The sequence below is a fragment of the Molothrus ater genome, chromosome 13, assembly GCF_012460135.2.
Source record: "Molothrus ater isolate BHLD 08-10-18 breed brown headed cowbird chromosome 13, BPBGC_Mater_1.1, whole genome shotgun sequence".
Lineage (NCBI taxonomy): Eukaryota > Metazoa > Chordata > Aves > Passeriformes > Icteridae > Molothrus > Molothrus ater.
In genome coordinates this window covers 11,881,247-11,904,103 of record NC_050490.2, presented here as the reverse complement: position 1 = coordinate 11,904,103, position 22,857 = coordinate 11,881,247, and the positions used below count along the sequence as shown (strand labels likewise).

The window sequence follows — 22,857 nt, the reverse complement described above, 5'->3', positions numbered from 1 at the left end:
CTTCGTGCATACTGCAGTAGTTCCAGAGCTGCAGTGATGAATGTTGTCAGCCTGGTCTTTGTGGCCCTGTGAGATCTGTTGCCTTCTATATGTTCTGTTAAACAGAAGAGCAAATCTTCGGGAAAGGAGGTTTTGTTTCTCTGTCCTGATCCATTGCATAATTGGGTTTTTTAATAGGTCTACAGATCGAACCATGTTGAAAGCTATTGGCACCTTAAAATGTTACTGTGGCTTAAACCTCAACAAATACTGTCCCGTTTATTCCTTTGAAGAAGGAAACCCTTGGGCTTTGGGTATGGAATGGACCTGGAGTAGTGAAAGGTCTTTGTTTTATAGCATTGTTGTTTCTCTTGCATATGATGCTTTTACTTAAGTGGAGTGAACGATTACTGGGTAGTGGACAGACATAGCTGTTGGAGGACATAAAAACTGTACCTTCAAGGTTAGAGAGAGATAATTCCTTAAGTACAGTGGACCTCTGTGTTAGGTTTTGTTTATATTTAAATGGAACTTTTCTGACTTCACTGAATTGTACGAACAATTCTTTGCCATAATCAGCCCAAGCTGCACTCCTGCAGGGTGTGATGTTCTTGCCATGCAGTGAGTGCTGCAGAGGTATGGCTGCCCACAGATGTGTGGTGAAGTATACAAGTCCTCCCACTTCCATACTTCACCACATAGAACACAGAGGTTCTAGTTATTTATTATTCTTATTATTATTCTAATTATTTATTTTAATAAACAAACCTATGCACACAGTGTTCTAACTTTGACTGGGATGCCTGCACAAGTGTTTGCTAAGGGGCTCTCAGATGTGCACGCACAAACCTTTTCCCATCATAGGGCAGGAGCAGCTGTAGGAGTCGGGATGGACTTGCAGGAGGCCAAGGCCATCTCCAGGGAGGTCCTCTGTGTCTGTGCTGGGTGCAGTCTCTGCTCAGGGAGGTCCTGGGGCTCTGTGCTGGGTGCAGTCTCTGCTCAGGGAGGTCCTGTGTGTCTGTGCTGGGTGCATTCTCTGCTCAGGGAGGTCCTGTGTGTCTGTGCTGGGTGCATTCTCTGCTCAGGGAGGTCCTGTGTGTCTGTGCTGGGTGCTCTCTGCTCAGGGAGGTCCTGTGTGTCTGTGCTGGGTGCAGTCTCTGCTCAGGGAGGTCCTGTGTGTCTGTGCTGGGTGCAGTCTCTGCTCAGGGAGGTCCTGTGTGTCTGTGCTGGGTGCATTCTCTGCTCAGGGAGGTCCTGTGTGTCTGTGCTGGGTGCAGTCTCTGCTCAGGGAGGTCCTGTGTGTCTGTGCTGGGTGCATTCTCTGCTCAGGGAGGTCCTGGGACTCTGTGCTGGGTGCAGTCTCTGCTCAGGGAGGTCCTGTGTGTCTGTGCTGGGTGCTCTGTGCTCAGCTCTCCTTTGCATCTCCTCCCTCGCGTGTCTCCGTGGGAGCAGAGGCACCTCCCCAGTGCCTGTTTCTCCTTTTCTTTTCCGCCGGGGCTCTGGGGAAGGAGGAAAAGGGGCAGTGTTCACTCAGGATGTGCTATCTGCTGCCGCAGACAGGAGGTGAGCAGCCCGCCCCACCCTTCCTGTGCAGGATCCCGGTGGGGCAGGATCCGTGCGGGACGTGCAGGGATGGGGCCGGGAGCTGCAGGCACAGCCACAGCAGCATCCTTCAGCTCCAGGTACGGTCACCTCCATGGTGAGGCCTCCTCCTGCCAGATACAAACCAGAGAATTCTGAAGGGCAGCTCTGCAGCACGTCTGACAAAAAACCAGTAATGTCCCACTGGCTCTTTTGATGTTTCTACTTATTAGTTTTTGGTGCTGCTGAACTAATTAGATCCTTTTTGATTCATTTATACATTATTGAGATTATATGGATCACAGTACAGCCTCCTTATTACCTCTGCATATGAAAGGCACTGTATTATTAACAACGATAAAGCTGATTTTTGTTGTGGTAAGATCTTGTTTGAAGTGGTTTAGTGCAATTTTTGTTTTAACAAGGTTACTGTAGATTCTTCCTCCCCTTTCTTATTATATTTTTAAGTGAGGTACATGCATACATATATAAATAAGTACGTATCTTCTTCTTTTTATAATACTGAAATAAACCAGACTGCCCTTGGTGTCCCTTTGCTTTTGAACTGTCTGAGTTCAGGAAAGATTCAGTTTTATAAATAAAGTGGAAAATGTAGCCAGGCCATGATTTTTTAACAGGCTGATAAAAAAAATACATATACACAAATAGTAAATTCACCAAAGTAACTTCCTGTAACATTTTAAAACAATAGTAATTTTAACAGTTCAAAATGTTCAATCATTTCTTTTGAGAGTACAGCTTGCACAAAGGGAGGCACCCACTGCACCATGTCCTCAGCTCAACACTGTATCTGTCAAAATCTGCTACTCATGTAATTAGCACAGCAAAGTTGAAAAAAACCAAGTTTTGATGCCAACAAGCACAACTTACACATTGTGGCATTCTTCTGAGCTGAAAAAAGTGGGGTCCCACTACTAAGTGCGAATATATGTATCTTTTAAATGCTGTAGTGCCACATTTATAGACTTAATGTATATTGTGATAATTTATTTGGAATTTGTTCTTATAGAATGTTAATTCTGACACAGGACATTAGTTCAGTAGGTAGATTCATGCTTACTTTGCACTCTCTGGGCCAGAAGAAATACAAAATGGATGAGTTTTCAGGGTGCACTTGCAGGGCCCATCGAAGTCAGTGATTATCACTTGGCACCATACTTAGGCCCCTGCTCCCAAATCTTCCTCACCATTTAAATTAGCAGGTACTGTGACTATTGCATCACGGGCTTACACAAGCATGAGATGTTTTCTGATGTGGAGCCTTGAAGGAAAAAAAAAAAAGTTTTAGGGTGCTTATATCACATATGTCATAGTTAAATGCATTCTTAATAGTGCATTTAATAAAATGGTTAACTTATTTCTAAAAGCATTATGCAATGCACATTTGTAGCCAAAAACAACGCTATCCCCACCACAAGAGAAGTAAGCTTGTTTTTTAAATGTAATAATTTTTTAACAGGGAAGAAGCTGCCACCTTTGTATTGTCTGTAAATTTGATGCTATCTTGTGGTTGCTTTTTCAGCATGGGGAAGGTCATTATTGATGTAATAATACAGCAGCTGAGTTCGAGTTTGAGATCAGAGCAATGTGTTTTCTGATTCTTAAAAAAGTAAGTTCTGTGAGGCAACCAGTAAGCCAGCAGCAGAATGCTATTGGAAAGCAAGTACACTATTTAAGGGAACTTGCAAATGTAAAGCCATGTTATTTTTCAAAACTAAGAAAGAAAAAAAAAAGACCCTGGGTCAGATAATTCCCTTCACTTTTTACCACAGGAAATGATCAAAGTAGCAGAAAATCTGCTCTTTTTGGCCAAACTTCTGTCAGAGACAGAAGGGGTCCAGCCAACACATGGTGTATGCAGCCTTGCAGTAACAGGGGATGTGGCTGATGGGAAAGGAGGTGGGACCAGAGAAAATCTGTAGGGCAATACCTCTTATTAAACCCACAGGAATTTTCCTATTCTAGATAAACCAGCGGCTGATCCAATAAAACAAATCTCAGACAGCACAGCCTTTCTCTCGGGGCTGTCAGGAGGCTGAGAGGGAGGACGTGGGGCTGGCAGTGTTTGGGATGCTCTGTGCTCAGCAGCTGTGCTGCTGTAGGGAACCAGAGGTCTCTGGGGTGGCCCTGAGATGTGTAAAAGCCCAGGCACAACGTGTACCTGCCAGAACAGTTTGGTGGGAAACGAAGGGGTTGGGTTTTATCTTTCTTTGCTTTCTTCCCTATCGGGCTCTCTCCAGACTTCACAAGCAGAAGCAGATGGTAGGGGCCAGTACATTTTACTTCTTTGTTCTTGCTGCCTGTGAAAGGTGCCAGATGGGCAATGATAAAGATAGAAATTCTCTTCCTGTAGCCCAGGGATAGCGGAAAACGCAGAGCTTCAAGGCTGCCCTATCCACACAGGATCACCATAACATGTTTTTTTGGGCCCACTGTTTCACTCTTTGATTTTTTGCCAAGAAACTGACAGAAAATCCCAATGGCAACTTGACAGGGGCATTGAGGACCAGTTAAATATTTCCCATATGACATCCAGGTTTGGATCACTTACAAATGATCCAAAAAGTGGATGGGCTAGGTATGAAGTGCAAGGCCAGATCCTACATATGAATAACTCAGAAAATTGAATACTGTACACTCTGAGGTGTTTACTTACTTGGGAATTAGAATTACCATATTTTCTATATGTAAAACTAGTTCAAAAGTGTATTTAATTTACATAATTAGCAGCATTACTCAGAACCATCTTCTTAATGAAGACAGACATCTATGGACATGAAGGGCTTTTTCCATGACTTTAATTAAATACTGATGTTTTCCAAAGCATGTTCAAATATTAAGGGTTGTTTTTTGTGTCGCAAAGTAAGGAATTACACATTGATTTTCATTAATCTGAATATTTTCCTAGAGCTGGTTTTATTGTGCTTGAGTCCTTTGAACCTAAGAGGGTTTTTTATTTTGTTTTTTTAAAACCATGCAGAGTATGATGCTATATTCCAACAAGTCAAAAGCAGCATTTCAAGATTAATGCAGAGATTCCTGGGGTCTTTTGTCAGCTTGCCAGGCTCTTGTTCCTGTTCTAACGTAATTCTTTATAATTTCCTTTTATGTTAATAAAGACTTCTTGTGCTGTAAAAGTTGAAGTTGTCTCACTCCATAGACAGCCTGGTTCTTATGTAGATACTATTTAGATTATTTAGAAATCCTGCTGGTTGCCAGATGGAGCTCTTCTGGGTTTTATGTTAAATACTTGGAAAGCTAAATAGCTTGATTTTCCTCTCCTCCCTCCCTCAATAAAATAAATACTTGAAAAGTGATTACTAACAACTTGCTTAAATTCAATTTTAAAATCAAATTATTTTCAGCTGAAGTGACTGGAAGTACAAGATGGCTCAGAGTAGTTGGGTTTTGGTCTGACTTACCTACCAAGATCTTAAACCAGCAGTTTTTCTCCTGTTTTGTTTGGGCATCGGGAACTTTAGTCTGGGGATAGAGAACACAGCCCTGAAGCCTGTTGGGCACTGGTACTGATGAACTTGTATTTCATACTGAATGCACACCAGGTGTGCCCCAGGTCATGCAGAAGGTGCCTGGGAAGCACTGGGAGTCACTGTCCCACTAACCATAATTCTATTGCTGTCAGCTTACAAAATGTCAAGAAAGCAATTCTGGCCCTCAGGGTTATGGTTTTAAGCACAGAGTAAGGAATTACCTTTTCCCAGTCAATTTTTTTCAGGATGTATTGATTCTGTCTGGTTCACATTACATATAGGAAGTCTCTCAATTGGCTGTTCAGGTGCACTTTGGCCCCTGTTTGCATTCTGACCATGCACACAATAGAAAAATGTGAGAAAAGTCATCTTGATCTGTATGTGCAGAGTGACAAATTATAGGCCCTGCAGCACTTCTGAATTGGTGTGCAGTTAATGCTCTGATCTTATTTAAATGCTTCAAATTTAGTCAATGTTTAAAAATTTACTTTCTGTTTAAAAATTTACTATGAAATCAATCTGTTCTGGCTATATTAGATTCATAGTTCAAAAATTTTATCCTCTTTCATCATCTTAATGTAGTCATTGGTCTAAAACTCTTCAATCTCTGGGTCTGGCTTAAAAAACAAAAAGAAACTGAGCCCTGTGTTTCAGTTTTAGTATTTTTGAAAGCTTTAAAGCTAATGAGTTGACCTATTTTTAAATTACAGAGCATGGAAAAATAATGGGTGTATTCTTTTTCATGCTGAAATGAGCTATTGTTTCTCTGCTCATAATTAAAAACTCACTTTTTAGAAACTCAGATAGGTCCTAGACATTGCAAGAAAGTCTGTAAGTGAAACTGCCTGCATGAAATTTCCTTAATACTGAGTTTAGACATGGATTCATTCAGGATCTTTAATCTTGTCTTGTCTTGTGACTGGCATTAGAGGAGTTTGTGCCTGTAAATGGAGCTGGTAACATGTGAGTGGGCTGAAGAGCAGTTGTTGAAGTGAGTGCTACATGCTCCAGAGACACCAGCACTATCTCTGAAACTCCAGATAGGTGCTGCTGCCTGGCCACTGCAGGTTGTGATGCTCTCAAGAAATTACAGTGAAATATAGGACTGAAAAAAGCTATGAGCAAGAGAGGCTCAAAGGGATGACACAACTTGGAGTTTTTAAGGGGGGAAAAAAGGAAAATATTTGGTCAGAACTACTGGAGTATTTAGGGGCTTAGCTCCCTCTGATTTTCAGTGGGAGGTGTATGTCTGGATGTTTTGTGGGCCTCGTAATTTGTGATGAACTTTGAATGCCTGTGGGTTTAAAATTAATTTAGGATGTTGGGTAGACTCTTAGTGAAACTGGGAAGCTAGGAAATTTGCAGTTGCAGTACCAGCACGGGCCATAATTGTGTTCTGCCATCCTGACCCTTCTGCATGGGTTACAAGCTCTTGTTATCCTTGCAGGCACCCTGGCTGGCAACAGCCCAGAGGCCCAGCTCTACCTCATGTGTGTTTTATGGCTGCCAGATGCCAGCACTGTGCACCTTGCTTTCACATCAGAACCACAGATTTCATCTCTGTCCCTCCACCCTGTGCTCCTGGTGCAGCACCCAGATGTGGAAAAGAGATCCCTTTGTACTCTGTGCACATTATCCCTGCAGAGGCCACGTGTATGAGGATAGATCCTGGTAACCAAGGGCCAGGTGGCATTAGAAACATGTTCTCTCTGGATGTGAATTCCAACCACCTCCATGCCATGGACATCCTTCCAAAATGTGTCTTGAAGAGTTGCCCCAGATCTGTGTGTCCATGGATCTGCATTTCACACATCTTGTCAGAGCTCTAATGCTCCCCAGAAGGGAGGGTAATCTGCTTTAGGTATTTATGAGGTGATTTGAGCTGCTGGGGAGGCAGGAGAGCTGGATAGTAAGTTAGTGGCCAGATTAAAGTTATAGCCCTTAAGGTGTCCTTTGGGGCTTTTGTATGGCATTTTCTGTTTCTATTTTACCTAATTCTGCTCTTTGCTAACTTTGTGTATGGAGTTGATTTGCAGCTTTGAGTTCAGCAAGACAGAGAGGCATCTGAATTTACACTGCTCTATAATATCTATTTATTGAAGAATCTCCTATAACTTTCTGATATTGGACCCTGAGGCTTCTTTTCTTACCTTGCCATGAGTGTTTTGTTTATGAAAATTACCTTAGGTTTCTCTCCAGTGGAAGAAAATAACTCTAAAGGAAATCCTATTTGGTGTATTTTTCCAATTCCTTACCTATCTTTCTTTTATGGACAATTTCAAGATAATTAGATGAAAATTACTTTCTTTGAGAAAATAATTTTACTCCTAAATATCAAAGTCATAGCCTGAAACTTGTGAGCATTTTCTTTTGTATGTGATTAAACCCACATCTGTTCATTGGGTAGAACAGGGGAAGAGCCACGCTTTTCTGTCTTGGTTATGTAAGACAACAAAAGACCAAATGTTCTTCTTTGGTTCACTTTCATGGCTGTACTGTAGCACACAGAAATGTCTGGCTGCATCAACAGTGCTGGTTTGGACACTGAGTGTCCTTTGATTACAGGCCCAGCACTTTGCAGACACTTGTATTGGGGGAAAAAGAAAAATATGGTCAAGGACCATGTTAGTACATTATATTGTTCTGTATTAGGTTTGGTTTTGTTTAAAACAAGAAAGCTCAAATCAGAATTATGTGCCAATTCTTTATAAGATCCCACTCATTTGGCAAAGGAATTGCATTAATTACCTCTTGTTTTCTGTACTGTGTCATTTCAGAAGAGAGAGCACATGCTGCACTTGTGAATGAAATAATTCACTCGCATCATTGAAGCCTTTGCTGTATTTTCCCCTTTTCCTTTGAAAATAATGGTGATTTGGAGAAGACTTTACCTGGATGATAAATATACTTTGCAAATGTACAGTGGTGATCAGGAAGAAACTTGAGTAAAACAGACATCTAAAATCTAGTAGATCTATCTGATAATAACATTATTTTTAAACAGTCAAATTACTTTTTAAAAGCTTTTCCCAAAGGTGTATTACCTTAGCCATAGCTTTTCCTGAGTTGCTGTTACAGTAGTTTTCTGTTGCTGTGGACACCTCCTGCCCATGAGATGATTTTAGAAGATGGACAGGTTTCACTTATGGAAGATGCAGTTGCTCACTGGGTTTGGATCCTTTTTAAGACTGTGATCTCTGAGATGTTGCAGGTTCTTCCTTGTGAGACAGCATTTTACTGGAGTGATCTGGAGTTTCCATTAATCACTGACATCCAAGGAAAATCACTCCTGTCAAGAGAATAGAGCATAAAGAATGGTCACAGTACAGCTGTAGGAAAATGCTGCAAGATGGACACTTCTCTTTCAATAACTCTGAACTAGCCCTTCTACCTCAGGACTATTAATTCCAAAATAGAAAGAATTTCAGCTGCCAAAAAAATTTATATCCTACATGATTAATGAAAGCCTTCCTTCATATTTTGATCTTTTCAAAATCTACTTATCAAAAATATCAGGTTAAATGTTGGGGGGTTTATGCCAAAAAATAGCAGGTTTTTTCTATCGATGGGGAAAAAGCAAACTGCTTTACTTTACAGAAATGGGCTGCAAAACAATATTTCTTTTACTCATTCACATGCTCTGTAACTAAGTTATTCTACTTCTTACATCCTTCTAAAATAGATTGTTACTGTTGATTTGCATTGACGTCCTACAGTTTTATTTTAGAAAAGTTCTCAGCTAGTTAATGTGCTTCAGTGATAGTGACTATATCAGAACCAAGTAATCCTGGTTAGTGACAGAGTGAAATTATGTTAAATTTCTTTCTAAGGGAAAAAGCTAGCACTGTGCTGAAGTCAGATGGATGATAATTTCAACCTAGTAGTTTTAAATGCTGCTTTATCTGTAGTAGTGTTTGAGGACTCCTGTAAGCTTGAAGCATTTTATTTTCAAATAAATTTAATTTCACCACTCCAGAAAGTACAGAATTCTCAGACCATTTTTTAGGAGGGGAATTATAGCCCTTTAGAATGTGCTCAGCAAAATGTTCCTGGTTAGGTCTGGTTTTCAGAGTGAGTCATACCAGCCAATATGGAACTGGGATGTACAGGTTTAAATGTTCTGAAAAGAGGTTGTTGTACTGTTAGTGAAGAACTGCATTACCTGAGGTTTGGGTATTTTGATTTTTCAAAGAAACACAGAATTTTTTATTATTTATAAGCAACATTTTAAATTAGTTTTTTTGAGATGAAAGCCCTAGAAGTGTTTTATTAAAGGTCTCACCCCTCCGTAGTTCTTGTCAAATAGTTCCATAGCTTATCTATTTATTTAATTATTTTTAAAATACACAGCACAGTACAAATATGAAGCATTGATGTTAGCAGCAAATCAGCTTCTGTTTTCAGTGAGGATAGAGTTTATACCATGATTCTCTTCACTGGATAAATTCTTTGTGTTTAACATCTCCAGATAGACAGCAGATCTACCAAATTACTACTACTCATTAAATAGTAAGTAATTATTAAATGCTAAAACTCTGCATCAGAACTAGCAGCTAGTTGAGGGACTATATAAGCAGTGGCCTATATGGAAATATATTTGGTAATAAGGTAAATGCTTGTCATCATTGTGCCCTGCCAGTGATTTTGGGTCTCTGCATGTTAGGACTGGGAAAGAAGGTGGAAACTTGTTTGGTCAAACAGTACAGCTCAGTTCTCAGGGAATAAAAAAGCCCTTGCAGAGTTGGCTTGGATGAGCTGATAAATAGGGAGCTGTAGCTTGCTGATAACTGAGGGATTTGTAGAGCACATCCAGTCACAGGAACTTTAAAGGGCAGTTGGGCCAAGTCTGCTCACAGTGAACCTTTCTTCTTCATCAGAACAAAAGCTCTATTGTTTATCCCAGGCTGTCATGTATCTTCACCTTTGGTGACTGTGCCTTTTCTAGAAGCACAGATAAAAAACAATGCACCTGCTTCCCATGAGATATGTCCCAACAGTCATCACTTTTTTGTGGCTGTCTTGGTCCTGAGCATGGCACTGTGTAATACTGTCCAGTGATGCTTTTTCTCCCTTGCTTTTTACACTGTCACTCACATATTCCTTAGTGCACATCATCAGGCTAGAAGCCATAAATCACCTCTGTTTCTATTTCTTCTCTAATGCTTCCTAAGATCTCTTGTACTGACTTCTAAAAACAGCTGGAGCTGCAACATCACTCCATTTTAAGCTCTGAATTGTGTTAGCCATTACATTGGTTCCACACGCTGCTTGGGTGGAGACATCAGTTAAAATTCACAACACGGCCAGCAATTCCAGCTTTGTGCAAGTGGTGGTGACTTTCTAATTTTTAACTACATTACATTAAAAAAGAGGATTTTTCCCAGAGCAATTTACCAAGAGGGGAAAAATGGAAATACTGTTTGAGGATGACCTACCACCCCGGTGATCTGGGGGTGGCGTTGGCTGACGTCTGTTATTGCTCAGCTTTCCTGAAGTAGTCGAGTGCTTTGTCACTGCTACTAAACAGAAAACTCCTGAGCTCACTGAATAGTTTGTGAGGGGTTTGGGAAATGGCAGCAGGATTTATGAAAGCAACTGCAGAACAGAGTATTCCTCAAGTTTACCTGAAACAAACGTGGGTCCTTTTTGAGCAGATTAGAATGTGTTGGTTCTAACAATTTCTTCACTCTGAAGTGCTGTTCCTGACCCCAAGATCCTGAGAAAGAGAGAAGGAGAGATAAAAGAAGAATGAAATTACTTTGCAGCGCTCCAGAATGGGAGCAGAAAAAAGTGTTGTTTTGATTGTCTCCAAAAGAGAGGCAGTGCTGTAATTCTGTTTCGTTTTCGTACGCAGAACTTGAAAAGATTTTTCCTAGAAATGTGTAATGGGACTGTCAGAAAACAGACCCCTCCCCTTCCCAGTAGTTTCCTGCTGAAGTCATTTAAGGCCTCTCACAGCTTTCATCTGTGTAGGCACTGAGAGCTCACGGGCCAAGATTTTTTTTTTTTTTTTCAAAGGGAATACTAGCAAAACTGAGGCACTTTTTAAAAAGTCGTTAGGAACAAAAGTTGGAAGTTTCAGTGCATGTGAAGCTGGCTCTCCACCTAATCAGTTTCTCATTTCCGTTCTGTTTCCGCCAGCCCCACTGAAGTGGCTGTAGGTGTTTTTCTTGTTTTAGGTATTGCTAAAAGCATGTATGAGAGCTGCCCAAAGGGGCGGAGGGGGAAGTTGTTCCTTACTTCACTTCTGGGACTGTCTGTTCAGGGCTTTACACAGGAGGTGACTTGGAAAGGCTTGTGAATTCCATTTACTGTGCCCTCAGACCTGATGATCACAGTAGGCTGAGCACACAGGACCTGCTCTGCAGGCAACAGCCCTTATGCAGTAGCTATTTAGGGAAAAAAAAAATCCCTTTGTGGAACTGGCAGATAGCCTGCATTTGCAAAGATGGGAATTTTTGTTGGTTATATATACAGTGTTTAACACAATGATCAAGGCAATGTGCTCTTAGAAGAAAACATTACTACTCTGAATAAATGGATGCTACTCAGCATGCATTTTCTGGTTGGACTGAATTCAAGCCTCCCATTCTGAAATGGATAGCTTTTTTGGATCGCATTCACTTGTCTCTCAGACAAATCTGTAGTGTGGATTTGTTCCTCAGATGAATGATACACATTTCATCCGGTTTCTTTCAAGCTGAACTCTGCCTGGCACAAGAACGATAAATGTTTTTTTCTTTCTCCTTCTGTTTAGAAGACCATGTTGTATTGTGAAAGATGAACTTCATTCCCAAGAGAGATGAAGTGCATTCAGAGGTGGATTTTCTGGTACATGTTTGTAATGCTACAGCAGTGCCACAGGCACCTCATCAGACAGACACACACTAGGGTAGCCTTGAGCCTCAGTCATACTGCACATATCAGCTCTCCTGTAAAGCTTTAATTGGAAGTTATGTGTCCTTAAAGCCTGGAGGAGTCTTCTCTCTAGGGAGTGAATTCCCCTATCTTGTTTTGCTATTACTCTTTGGAGGTAGTAGAGTATACAAGTATAATATACAAGTATTTCAGCCTTGGAGCATGAAAATCTTCCTGATGTTAGCTGACTATTATAAATTACACATGCATTGAAGAGAAGAAAATGCTAGTATTTAAGTAGGGCACCAGCATGCTGTTAATGCAATCCACTGCATTCATATGACATTTAAAGTGAGTATTTGCATTTGCTATGAAACTGTGCATACCTAATGTGTAATTTTTGGGGCTTTTCTTGATCCAGTGGATAAAGAAAGTCTGTGAGTTGAGTACAATCTAAAGAACAAATTTACTGCTTTGAATTAAATTCCTGATGAGGTCCCAGGATCATATTTGGGACTGCTGAACTAATCAGTACACTTGGAGAAAAACTAAAGTTCACTCCCAGCATCTGACCCCTATCCTGCAGTGCTAGCAAGCCCTGAGCATTACCTGTCTCAATCATCTCCCCACAACCCATCTGTCCTTGTGATGAGACCATAAGTTTGAGGCCAGCCAGACAAAATGTTCTCTGGCCTTTTTGATAAGGGCTGATGAGGCCTGAAGTGAGAACATGGCACTTTTAGATATTCTGGATTCAGGTTGTCTGCAAGGGCAACCTGGAATGGAGAAATTAGGTTGTGGCTCAAGACCTGTTTCTAGGAGTGGCCTTCTCAGGTACAATTCAAGCAAACCTGTTTAATTTGTTACGGTTCTGTTTGTCCTGAAAGCTTATCCAGCCCATCCCAAGGCTTTAGATCTTTACCTGCTTGCTAAGGTATTCTTGTTTGTCTGTCTTATTACTGGAGTTATTCTTGTTGCTTAATTACAGTGTTGGCAAAAGTTCTTGTCATACTGAAAACAAGATTTGAACTGAATCCAAAGACTGTGAAGTTGGTGCAGCTGTATGATGGGGAGGAACTGCCAATGTTTTCTAAGATTTGAAAATATTAACCATATATTCAAGGAAATGGCATCTGAAATGTCCTTATTTCAGGTGATAACTGATAATTTTAAACAAGTGCAGCTTTTGATTTTTATTACAACTTCTGTCGAGAGGCTTAGACTAGCCAACACTAGCCAACTAGTAATGGTAATTAGAGATGCCTGGTCTACTTTACAGTGATATGTACATACTCTGCTAAAGATTGATAATAGGAAAGTTGTCACTCAGAAGCCATTCTGCCAAAATGTCTGTCTGCTCTTTGGCCCCTTGTGTAACCAATGGTGCCAGTCACCACAAGTCACTGGGGGTGACCTAATGACCAGTCACCACTAGTCACCACCTAGTCTCAGGGCAGCAGCAGCAGCATTTTTATACAGAATTCCTTTCTGTGAAAGCCCTTCTAAGAATCAGCAGAACAGCTGGCTCAGTAACTGAGGCACACAATGCACAGGGGTGACAAAAAACTGTACAAGTAATGTAAGCCTGCCTTGTGAAGAATAGAACAGTCAGAGCTCCTGGCAGAAAGTGCTGAGAGTGTGAGTGGCTGCCTAGGTTAGGGGAGGAGGGGTGTGTTCAGTGAGGGGGACAGTGTTTGTTTAGGTTTTTCCTCCTGGGACTACTTTAGTATGTCAAGCACGTTTGGGAACTTTCTTTTCCCCCAGTGGTCTGAGATGTGAACTGGACAGTGTGTACGGATCTGAGAGAATAAGACTTAGCAATGCTTCAGAAAAAGCAGTTGCATATCCTATAATGACAGCTTTGTTTCTGAGTGCCTGTGTAGACTCAGTTTTTGTTTGCTGACTTTTCTTTCAGCTCAAAATACACAAGAAGATGTCTGTTGGGACTGAAAAACCCTGAAGATAGACAAAACTGTAGAGTAAAATGGAGCTGAAGCCAGCCTTGTCTGGGGAGTCCCTATGTGTGCTGTATCAGAGGGAACAGCTGGGGTCTGCTACTGACACCATTATGAAACTCACATTGCTTCCCACCTGACTGTTTGCTTAGTGTGTATGCCCTGTCCAGCAAAATGCAGAGCTGATGCTTGTCTCCTTTTTACTCAGTGTCTGTGGGAAGGTCATTTAGAGCAGCATTTGCCTGAGTCACTTTGTCACAAGCCCATTCAAAAGGCATTTGCTCCAAGATAAGAGTAGACACAAAGGGACATACTTGTACAAGTTGCTATTCAGAGATCTTGAAACATAAAGACACATAGCTTTGAAGGAAAAGGCCAAGACCCTGAAAATAACTGGCCAGGGTAATGGAAATTGTTAAAAGAACGATTGGGAGCAGCCACAGCCATTTCCAAAATCATTACATTCATCAAACTGAAAAACAAGCCTGGTCATAGCAGTACATCCAGATGGCCAAGGACTCCAAGGAATATTGGTAATCCACCCATTAGCCTGGTTGGAATCTTGTCCACACACCAGCTCAGGGGACACTCCAGAGGGGCTCCCAACATCCCAGGCACGGGGACCCATGCTCCCCAGACAGTCACTGAGGAAGCTGCAGGAGCTCTGTGTGCAAACCTGGCATGGTGATGTTAACTTGCCTTGTCCAGAGCCACTCCAGACCCTGCATTCCAGTGCCTGTGTGTGCTGCCAGTGTGGCTGGGTGTGTGCCAGCAATTAGGGACCCCAGGAGGTCTCTGGAAACTGATGTACAGGCTTGTGCAGCTCTCCTGCAACACAACTTTTCCCAGCAGAGTATGATGGCTGTAACGTGGGAGGGAGCTTTGCTCTATGCATGCTAAGCAAAGTGCCCTAACTAACATAATTAGATTAAACTAAGAGGAATTGGGCCTAATCTCATCTCTGTCTTAGATTCTGCCACTCCTTTTCAGACCCAGAGAAAGGACTTGGAGTCCAAAAGCCTGCCTGTTCTTTCCAATTATATTAACTGGCCTAAAAAAAGATTTTTTTTTTAATGTTCTTTTTCTACAAACTCTGTTTCACTCTTGCTATGATACAATTGTTAGTTCCATCCTGGAATGATTGGCATGTATGCAAATTGGAATAAAAGGATCTGATCTGAACTGTTAACTAAGTTTAAAAAAACAAATAAAAAAGCTATGCATTAGTGTAAGAAAGCTGTCATTAAAGGGGCAGTGTTTTTTAATACAATTAAAAGTCAAATATTATGGTTACCACAATATTAAGTCATTCTCCCCACAATTCACCTGTCCTTTTAATTAGGACAAAACTTTCTCCATAAAGTGTCTACTTTATTTTTAGATGAAACTGTGGCTATTTAATGTTTCATTTCAAAAACTACTAGCAAGGTGGAGAAAACAGATAGTGGCATTACAACAAAACCCACTCTTTGGTTTGTTTTGTTTGTAATCTTTCTATAATACTTACATTACGTTATGATTTTTTTTTACACTGACCAGCATCCTCATATAAAACTGCAAAGACTTGATGTGGTAACAGTGAACACTAGAATAATTGAAACTATCCTAGATGTCCCCTTGCAATACATCAGCACTATGAAGAGAGGTGTGTGTCACCTGCACTAGCAAAGTAAAGGTTCAGGGACAGGGACATCCTCTCTCTTTTCCTATTTAAGTAAATATTTAAAAGACCAAAAAAAACTCCTCTCCAGTATGGAACTGAAATATGCTACAGAATGATTCACATCAAATAAATAAATGCTTTTCAGTTGCAATCATTCCCTATTGAGTTGAAGTGGCATTATGCTGTTTTAATCTCATCAGTTCCAGAAAGCACAGACAAATGAAAAGAAGTGATTTTAACACTGTAGGAGGGGGAATAGCAGCTTGTGCAGAGCATCCAGCCAAAGGAAGAGGAATAATTTTACAATGACTGACCTCAATTCTATGCCAGTTTACAAATTCCACTACAATTAATTTCATTATAATTTCTCCACTTCATTCCTGAAAAATTAACCCTGCATGGTAACCTGTCACTCTTTAACCTATCCAGTCCACACTTTTTGCCACAGAAGAATTTAAAACACTTATAACCCTTTCCCAGTTCCATCTGATTGCCACTCCTTCACAGGGAAATGCCACCTTCACAGGGAAATTCAACTTCTGCTGCCATCTGCAACAACAATCAAACATAGGCAACAACCTTTTGAAATGGTCCTTTTGGGCTCAAATGCACACCTGGGAACATTCCCTGCCTAATGCTGAAACACAGCCACCTCTTTGGTGAGCAGCATAAGTAATATGACAGCTTGTAGCAACACTAAATAATCATCTACTTAGCCTAGAGCAAAAATTGAAGCAGTGGGAATGTATAACATTTGAATCAGCATTTGTTGGGGAAATATTTCTCTTGTGACACAGAAACCTTATTGACTGCAAACATCCAGAAATTTCATCGTGCAGTACCTAAGCCGGCAAATTCAGCAAAAATTACTACAGCACTCTTGTATCTTGTTGATAGTACCTGTGCACTTTTGGAAAGATTTCTTCTTACAAACACCAGCCTTCTTTGGGAAATTTTTTCATTTGTACAACAGGAAGCTCCAGTCCTGCAAAATGATAATATTCTGATGAGAGTACAGTCAGAGACAGTGCAATCAATAGTCATGACACTAATTTGTCATGTACAGCTAAATGTTCTGCTTGAACGAATCCCTCCCTCTCTAGACTCAGCTCTGTACTGCAAACACTGGGTTTGAGGACTGAATTTGTTCTTTCTTTTAATACTTCAATACTCCTAGAGAGCTGATGCTCCTCTTCATGTGGAATAGCATCTAATTTCCCAAGGTATCTATTGGTTTGAACAGGATTATTTGGTATTAGACATACCATGGAGAGGTTACAGATAGCATTGGTTTGTCTATGCTGAAAAACAGTTCTGCCAAGGACCTTGCTCATTAAAGAGCAGGGAAAAGCAAATCTTGGTAGCACCTGAGTGCATTTAAGTTAGTATGCTTTAAGAAGTGTGCTTAAACAACAGCCAAAAATATGCAGGTGATTTTCCTATGCTATTGGTAATAACACAAAGGTGTATTTCTAGCTTCATTTAAAATTCAGTTTTTCATTAGTCTTGGAATGTCCTTAATAGAGAAAAACAAACAAAAAGAAATCTCTATTTTCCCAGTGGTGCTCATTACAGATGCAGACTTGTCAAATTGCCACTACACTGCAGAAAGGTACACAAATCAAAAGCCTTCATACACTGGAAATTTTAACAATTTGGCAAGCAGAATATACAATTCATATACTTAAGAACAGAGAGTAGGCACCAAAAGAATGGAAATATCTCGTTGGTTTGAGGGCTTGTTATTACAAGAACATTGTCTTGAAATATTATTCATAGATACTGCCAGGTTATCTGAATTCAGTCCTACCACAATGGCTGCCTTCTTCTTGGAAAAAATACATGCTAAGCCATTGCAATTAACTAAAAAAAAATTGTTGTTAATTTGAAAACTGCACAGAACTAATTGCAATTGTAAATTTCAGTCAAACTGTTTAATTCTGTAATAAAAAATATATAAAATTAGCAGTGTTGAAAAGTCTTACCAGGTCCATTTTGATAGCAGCCAACTGCTCACTAGTAAATATGCTCCACTTTTCTACTAGGAAGCAGCAGATGAATTCTTGCAATTCTCTTTGTAACTCTGATCCAAGTCCTGCTGAAGCCAGTGGAATGATTTATATTAAAACAGCTTATTAGATCTGCATTTTACGTGTTTGTCTCACTAAGATGAGTGCTTATTTCATCTTGATATTTCAGAGCTTCCAAACTCAACTCTACAGTTTGTCAAGAGCTGTTTTCTCTCTTGAAACTGAGATAGTATATTAAAAAGAGCACTATTGGATAGCAACAGACATTTGTTACTGGTCCATGGCAAGATACCAAATTGTATCAATGCTAAGAATATAATTTCAATAAATTTTGAGAGAAAAAGTCATACTGACCTCACAAAATGTCCTTAGGTGACACCCATAATGAAGAAGTCACTTTTGATAGGCAGTTCTTGCTCTTGCAGGTGTACTCTCATAAGGCTGGGAAAGTCTTTATTTTTGGGGGTTTCCATGGTAATGCTGGCAGTCCTAAATGGAAACAAAAATATTTAAAAGGAGATGTTAAAAAAAAGCATTATTCCAATGTGACTGAAGTTTGTATTTTTCTAAGAGTAGGAAGCAGAAATGTTGTATATGAGTTTAAAAATTCTATATAAATTAAATCCAAATACAAATTTCAGACATTTTTACAAACTCTTTTGGGTTTGGCATCACAAAAGACTCTTTAGAGGCAGCCTTTTAAGAATCTGCAGAAACAAAGTAACTCTTTTCATGTTTTTCTGAACCAGGCAGCCATTTTCTACAACCTGAATTTCCATACACTCAAAATAATCTTTGCAAGGGTGCAAATGCTTGCTCCAAAACTACATAACACAGAAGTCCAAAGCAGATTTCATTGATTTTTAGAAATAGCCTTTAGGCACTTGGAATGATTCAAGTGAAACTTAGGCTGCCATCTTAAAAAGAAGCCTGCAGCACTGGAGAGATTTTTAGATTTACTTTCTGCTGCTGGCAGTGAAACCTTGTGAGTGCCAGGGCAGAGCTCAGCGAGTGCTTCCTGCCATGCCCTCCATCCTCCAGCCCCTGGGAGGGTCCAGGAGGAAGGCTCTGGAGCTGGGAGCAGCTCTGCACTGTCCCCTCCAGAGAAGAGCTGGAGTGATGATGCTGCAGGAGGAAGGCTCTGGAGCTGGGAGCAGCTCTGCCCTGTCCCCTCCAGGGAAGAGCTGGAGTGATGATGCTGCAGGAGGAAGGCTCTGGAGCTGGGAGCAGCTCTGCACTGTCCCCTCCAGAGAAGAGCTGGAGTGATGATGCTGCAGGAGGAAGGCCCTGGAGCTGGGAGCAGCTCTGCACTGTCCCCTCCAGAGAAGAGCCAACAGCACACGTGGGAGGGCAGTCCTGGCATGGCCTCAGCAAGGCTGTGGAGGTGACACAAGTCCCCAAAGACCTCAGGAGGGACCAGGGAAGCCTCCTCCTCTCTGCTGTCACAGCAGGCTGGGAAGGAACATGTCGTGTGAGCCTTTGCCTGTGTTCCCTTTGCCTGGAAGGCTCACACTCAGCTGGCCCAGCACTCAGGCAGTGCAGGGACCTGCTGGCACTGCTATTTATACACCCTGCTTGAAAAAACACTTGAAAGTGCCTCTGTTATAAGGTCTTACTTGTAAAAAAAAAACCCAAGCAATTCCACATCTGTGAAACCTTCCAAAAATTGCTTTCCTCAGTGTAGAAGCCGGATATATATTTATTGAATTAGGCTCTTGATTAGGTAGGACACAAAGGGCTTTCTCCCCCTGCAATACTTCCTGCCCAACAACACAGTTCCCCCTGCTAACCCTGGGAACATTTCATGGGGGACAATTTTTGGTGTTATTATTGTTTAATTCCACTATAGAAATCAGCATCTGAGCCCTTTTCTTCCCCCTTTCCTCAGCCCCATTTTAATTTCAGGGTTTTTTCAGGCCAAACTTCTTCCCACTTACTTGGTCTGGTCTTTTCATTAAAATAAGTTCTTCCAATGACCCCCAATCATTTGCCCTTCCTGTCCATTCTTGGTTATGCCAAAATTGTTAGTTCACAACAGGAAACCAATAGCTTGTGCTATCAGGAGACATTTCCTTCACGGCACAAAATGTCTGCATAATAATTTCAAGAAAGGCTTCACCCATTTCCTGTGAGTGGAGGGAAGTTTGCCTATCCCAGTCCCTCAGAGCTCTTTGTTTCCATCCCTTCATGATGTAATGCTTTCTGCATAGGGAGGATGGATCATTTTCCCTTACCAGCACTGAATTCAATGTCCTGTGTAAAGTTTTGATACAGCTCTTCAGCAATAAAACATGTAACATTTACAAATAATAAAAAGTTAAGCTCTAGTTTATACTTGTGGAGTCTCTTTCAAAAAACAAACTCAGCTTTTGGTGTCTGGAAAATAGCTATAATGAAAACACAGAGGCTAAATACAGTCTGGTTTATAAAATGTGTTACCTGCAGGATATTTAGCACTACAATTCTACTACTGAATGTCCTCTCAGCAGGTAGGAGAGCCCACCTGGGATAATTTACAGAAATAATGCAGATAGATAAACCTAATAATCAATTAAGGACTGCTTAGTTTCATGCCTATATAGCAAAACAGGCATTGACCAAATAGTGAAGAGTTACTGGCTTTTTAAAGTGATATGATACATGAAAGCCTTATTATAAGGACAATGCTAAATTGCAAAAAGGGGAATATCAAGCAATACATGTTAGCTCTTCAGTACTGAAATATTTAGGAAGCATATTTTTGACCAACAAGTGTGTCAAGCTATTCTATATCTAAAAATATAGGCATAGAAAATGTTATATGAGAGCCACTTTTTCCCATTGAGCTCTACTGTGGTGCTTCTAAACTTATTTTTGTTAAATTATGCAAATGGGAATCAGAATATATATTTTATTTAATTTTCTACTTTTCTTTTTTTAAACAAGCTTTATAAGGGCTTGCAATTTTGATTTTTTGTTACATCATATGATTTTTTTCCCCCACTGTTGGGGGAAGCAAGAAAGCTTAAAAGGAGAATTTGTCAAAGATTTTGAGAACCTTAAAAATAGCTCTTGTCACACTTGTTTTTATAGTGCAGTCTTAATTACAGCATTTTCTGTCACACAAAAACCACAATAAATCTCCCCATTATTCTGAAGACAATAAAATTTTTATTACATTTGTGTCCTTTCTGTAATTTGAAATGTTCAAGTCAACATGAAATTTTACATCTCTTACTCTAATTCACTTGTTCCCATCATAAGACTGAGCTGAGTCAAGTCCCTGTTTTCATCCCTCCCTTAAGCAGCACTGCCTGCAGGTCCTGCTGCCTGTCTCCTCAGCTGGGATGCTGCAGGGGGCAGGCACCTTCCTCCTCACAGATCCTAGTCATGTTTGTCTTAGGTAAATAAACTGATTTAACACCTCTGCACAAGGAGCTGTGTTTAAGAGCAGCAGTTTTGTGTTTCGACATCTCTTGCTTGAAAGCTGGAATGCAATTTTCTTGCTGCAGATTGGCAGAACCTTTGCATTTTGTATTTTCCAGTCCATTTCCAAAAGTGTATTTGTCTGTTATGGACCCTGGCAGGAGATTTCACCCACCCTAACACCCTTCAGTCCTCCCTTTCCCCATCAGTAACTCTAAGATGAGAGACAATGTCATTCTCTTTGTATTTGTTTCAGAGGAACTATAAAGATGAATTCTGTTTCATTTCACTTTGGGGCTGAGGAAAGTGTTTCCCTCTCAATGTCTTGGACAGATCAGAAAAATGTTTCTGAAGGAAAAAAAAAATCTGTAAGATATTATTCAGTTTTTTATCCAATTGTTCAACCTTAAACATGGACATCTTGTTGAAAACCTCTTTTGAGGGTGATACCCCAAGACTATTGCTGCATTTTTCTATTCTTTCTTTCCCTTCTCAATTTTGAATCCCTTTCATCTGGCCATTAAAGTATGACAAAGTTACATTTAATTGTGCACTGAAACCTCAAGTGGCTGTTCATTCAGCAGTTTGTAAGGCCAGATCTGGAAACCCTTTCTTTGTTCTGGCCATCTGCCTCCAAAGCAGAATAGCAGGTGAGCTGGGGAAAAAGAAATGCAAACACCAATGCCCAAAGACACCAGCTCCTGACTATATCTAGCTGTGCCTAGTGGCAAGAAAAGCTAATGGCAGTGTTATTCTATTAACTATTAGAAAATACCAATGCCAAGGTATAACTAATATATAAAACAACAAATAATCAGGCCAATCATGAGAGAAAGCTTCCTGTCAATCCCATGTTTTAATACTACAAAAAGATCTTTTATAGCAACTTAGGGAACACAATGTCCTTTTCAGCTTCTAAAACTGCATTTGCAAAGCACTCTGAAAAGGTCTGTGGGTAATACCACAAACTGTCAAGAAGTTACATCTTTCTTCCTACTATTAACTTGTATAATACTGTATATACTCAAGTAAACTTCTCTAAAAATCCAACAGGAATGGGGGTTTGTGCAGGGTCTTGCTGTGGAATAGATGACAGAACTCTGTACATCCATCAAAACACATGAGAAAATGAATGCTTAATCCTAATTGTCTAGTTGGTGAGCTTGGAAAAACTAGGAAACTTGATAAAGGCTGCACAGAGAAAGAAGCAGCTCACAGTCTGTGAGCCATTCCAGGGGCTGCAACTGCACATGCCAGCTTTTGGGACACATCACACAGAGCTAATGTGCAGAAGGTTCTAGAATTCCCTATCAAAATGGTCAGAGCTGTCTGGTTCCCTCCCTGCAGCTGCAGTGATGCTGCCTGACATAGCTGCAGGGGAGGGGAGCAGAGGTGCTTCAGAACAACCCTAACAAACAAGGCAATGCCAGGAGCTGGGAATGATCAAATGTCCCTGCTAAACTCACAGAGCAACAAAAGGAGCTAATAGTTGACATTTTAACACTGGAATTTTCAGGCAAGTGAAATCATAACTTTATCAGAATAGTGATATCAACACTGTATCATATATAACTCCTGGCTTAAAAGTCCTGGTAGACAACAGAGCAGTCCTGGAAACTAGATACCTTTAAAATCCATGTCCCTTAAATAGGTTAAATCCCTCTAACACCTTTCATGGCAACATTTCTTCTGCTTGGACCTCAGGCTCTCATTATGTTTGACATTTTATTTCCACTATTGAATTGTCTTTTCCTTGTTTTTGCTAACTCACGGGGCATGCTGGCCAGCCTACAAAAAAGTAATTTGAATGTTTTAAACTAGACTAATATATTTTGACTGTATCCTCTCTGACACAGAGGACTGTAATGCAGCCA

General features: G+C 40.5%; 1 long non-coding RNA gene across 1 annotated transcript; it reads right to left on the bottom strand.

The window, feature by feature from the left end:
* Positions 1-1,907: 1,907 nt before the first annotated feature.
* On the bottom strand, positions 1,908-18,038 carry LOC118690970 (uncharacterized). Its single transcript, XR_004980927.2, has 6 exons — positions 17,933-18,038; positions 17,534-17,643; positions 16,449-16,533; positions 10,697-10,788; positions 8,117-8,361; positions 1,908-2,842 (listed from the first exon to the last, which is right to left on the bottom strand). It is a non-coding gene; the product is annotated as an uncharacterized LOC118690970 (long non-coding RNA).
* Between the last annotated feature and the right edge of the window lie 4,819 nt (positions 18,039-22,857).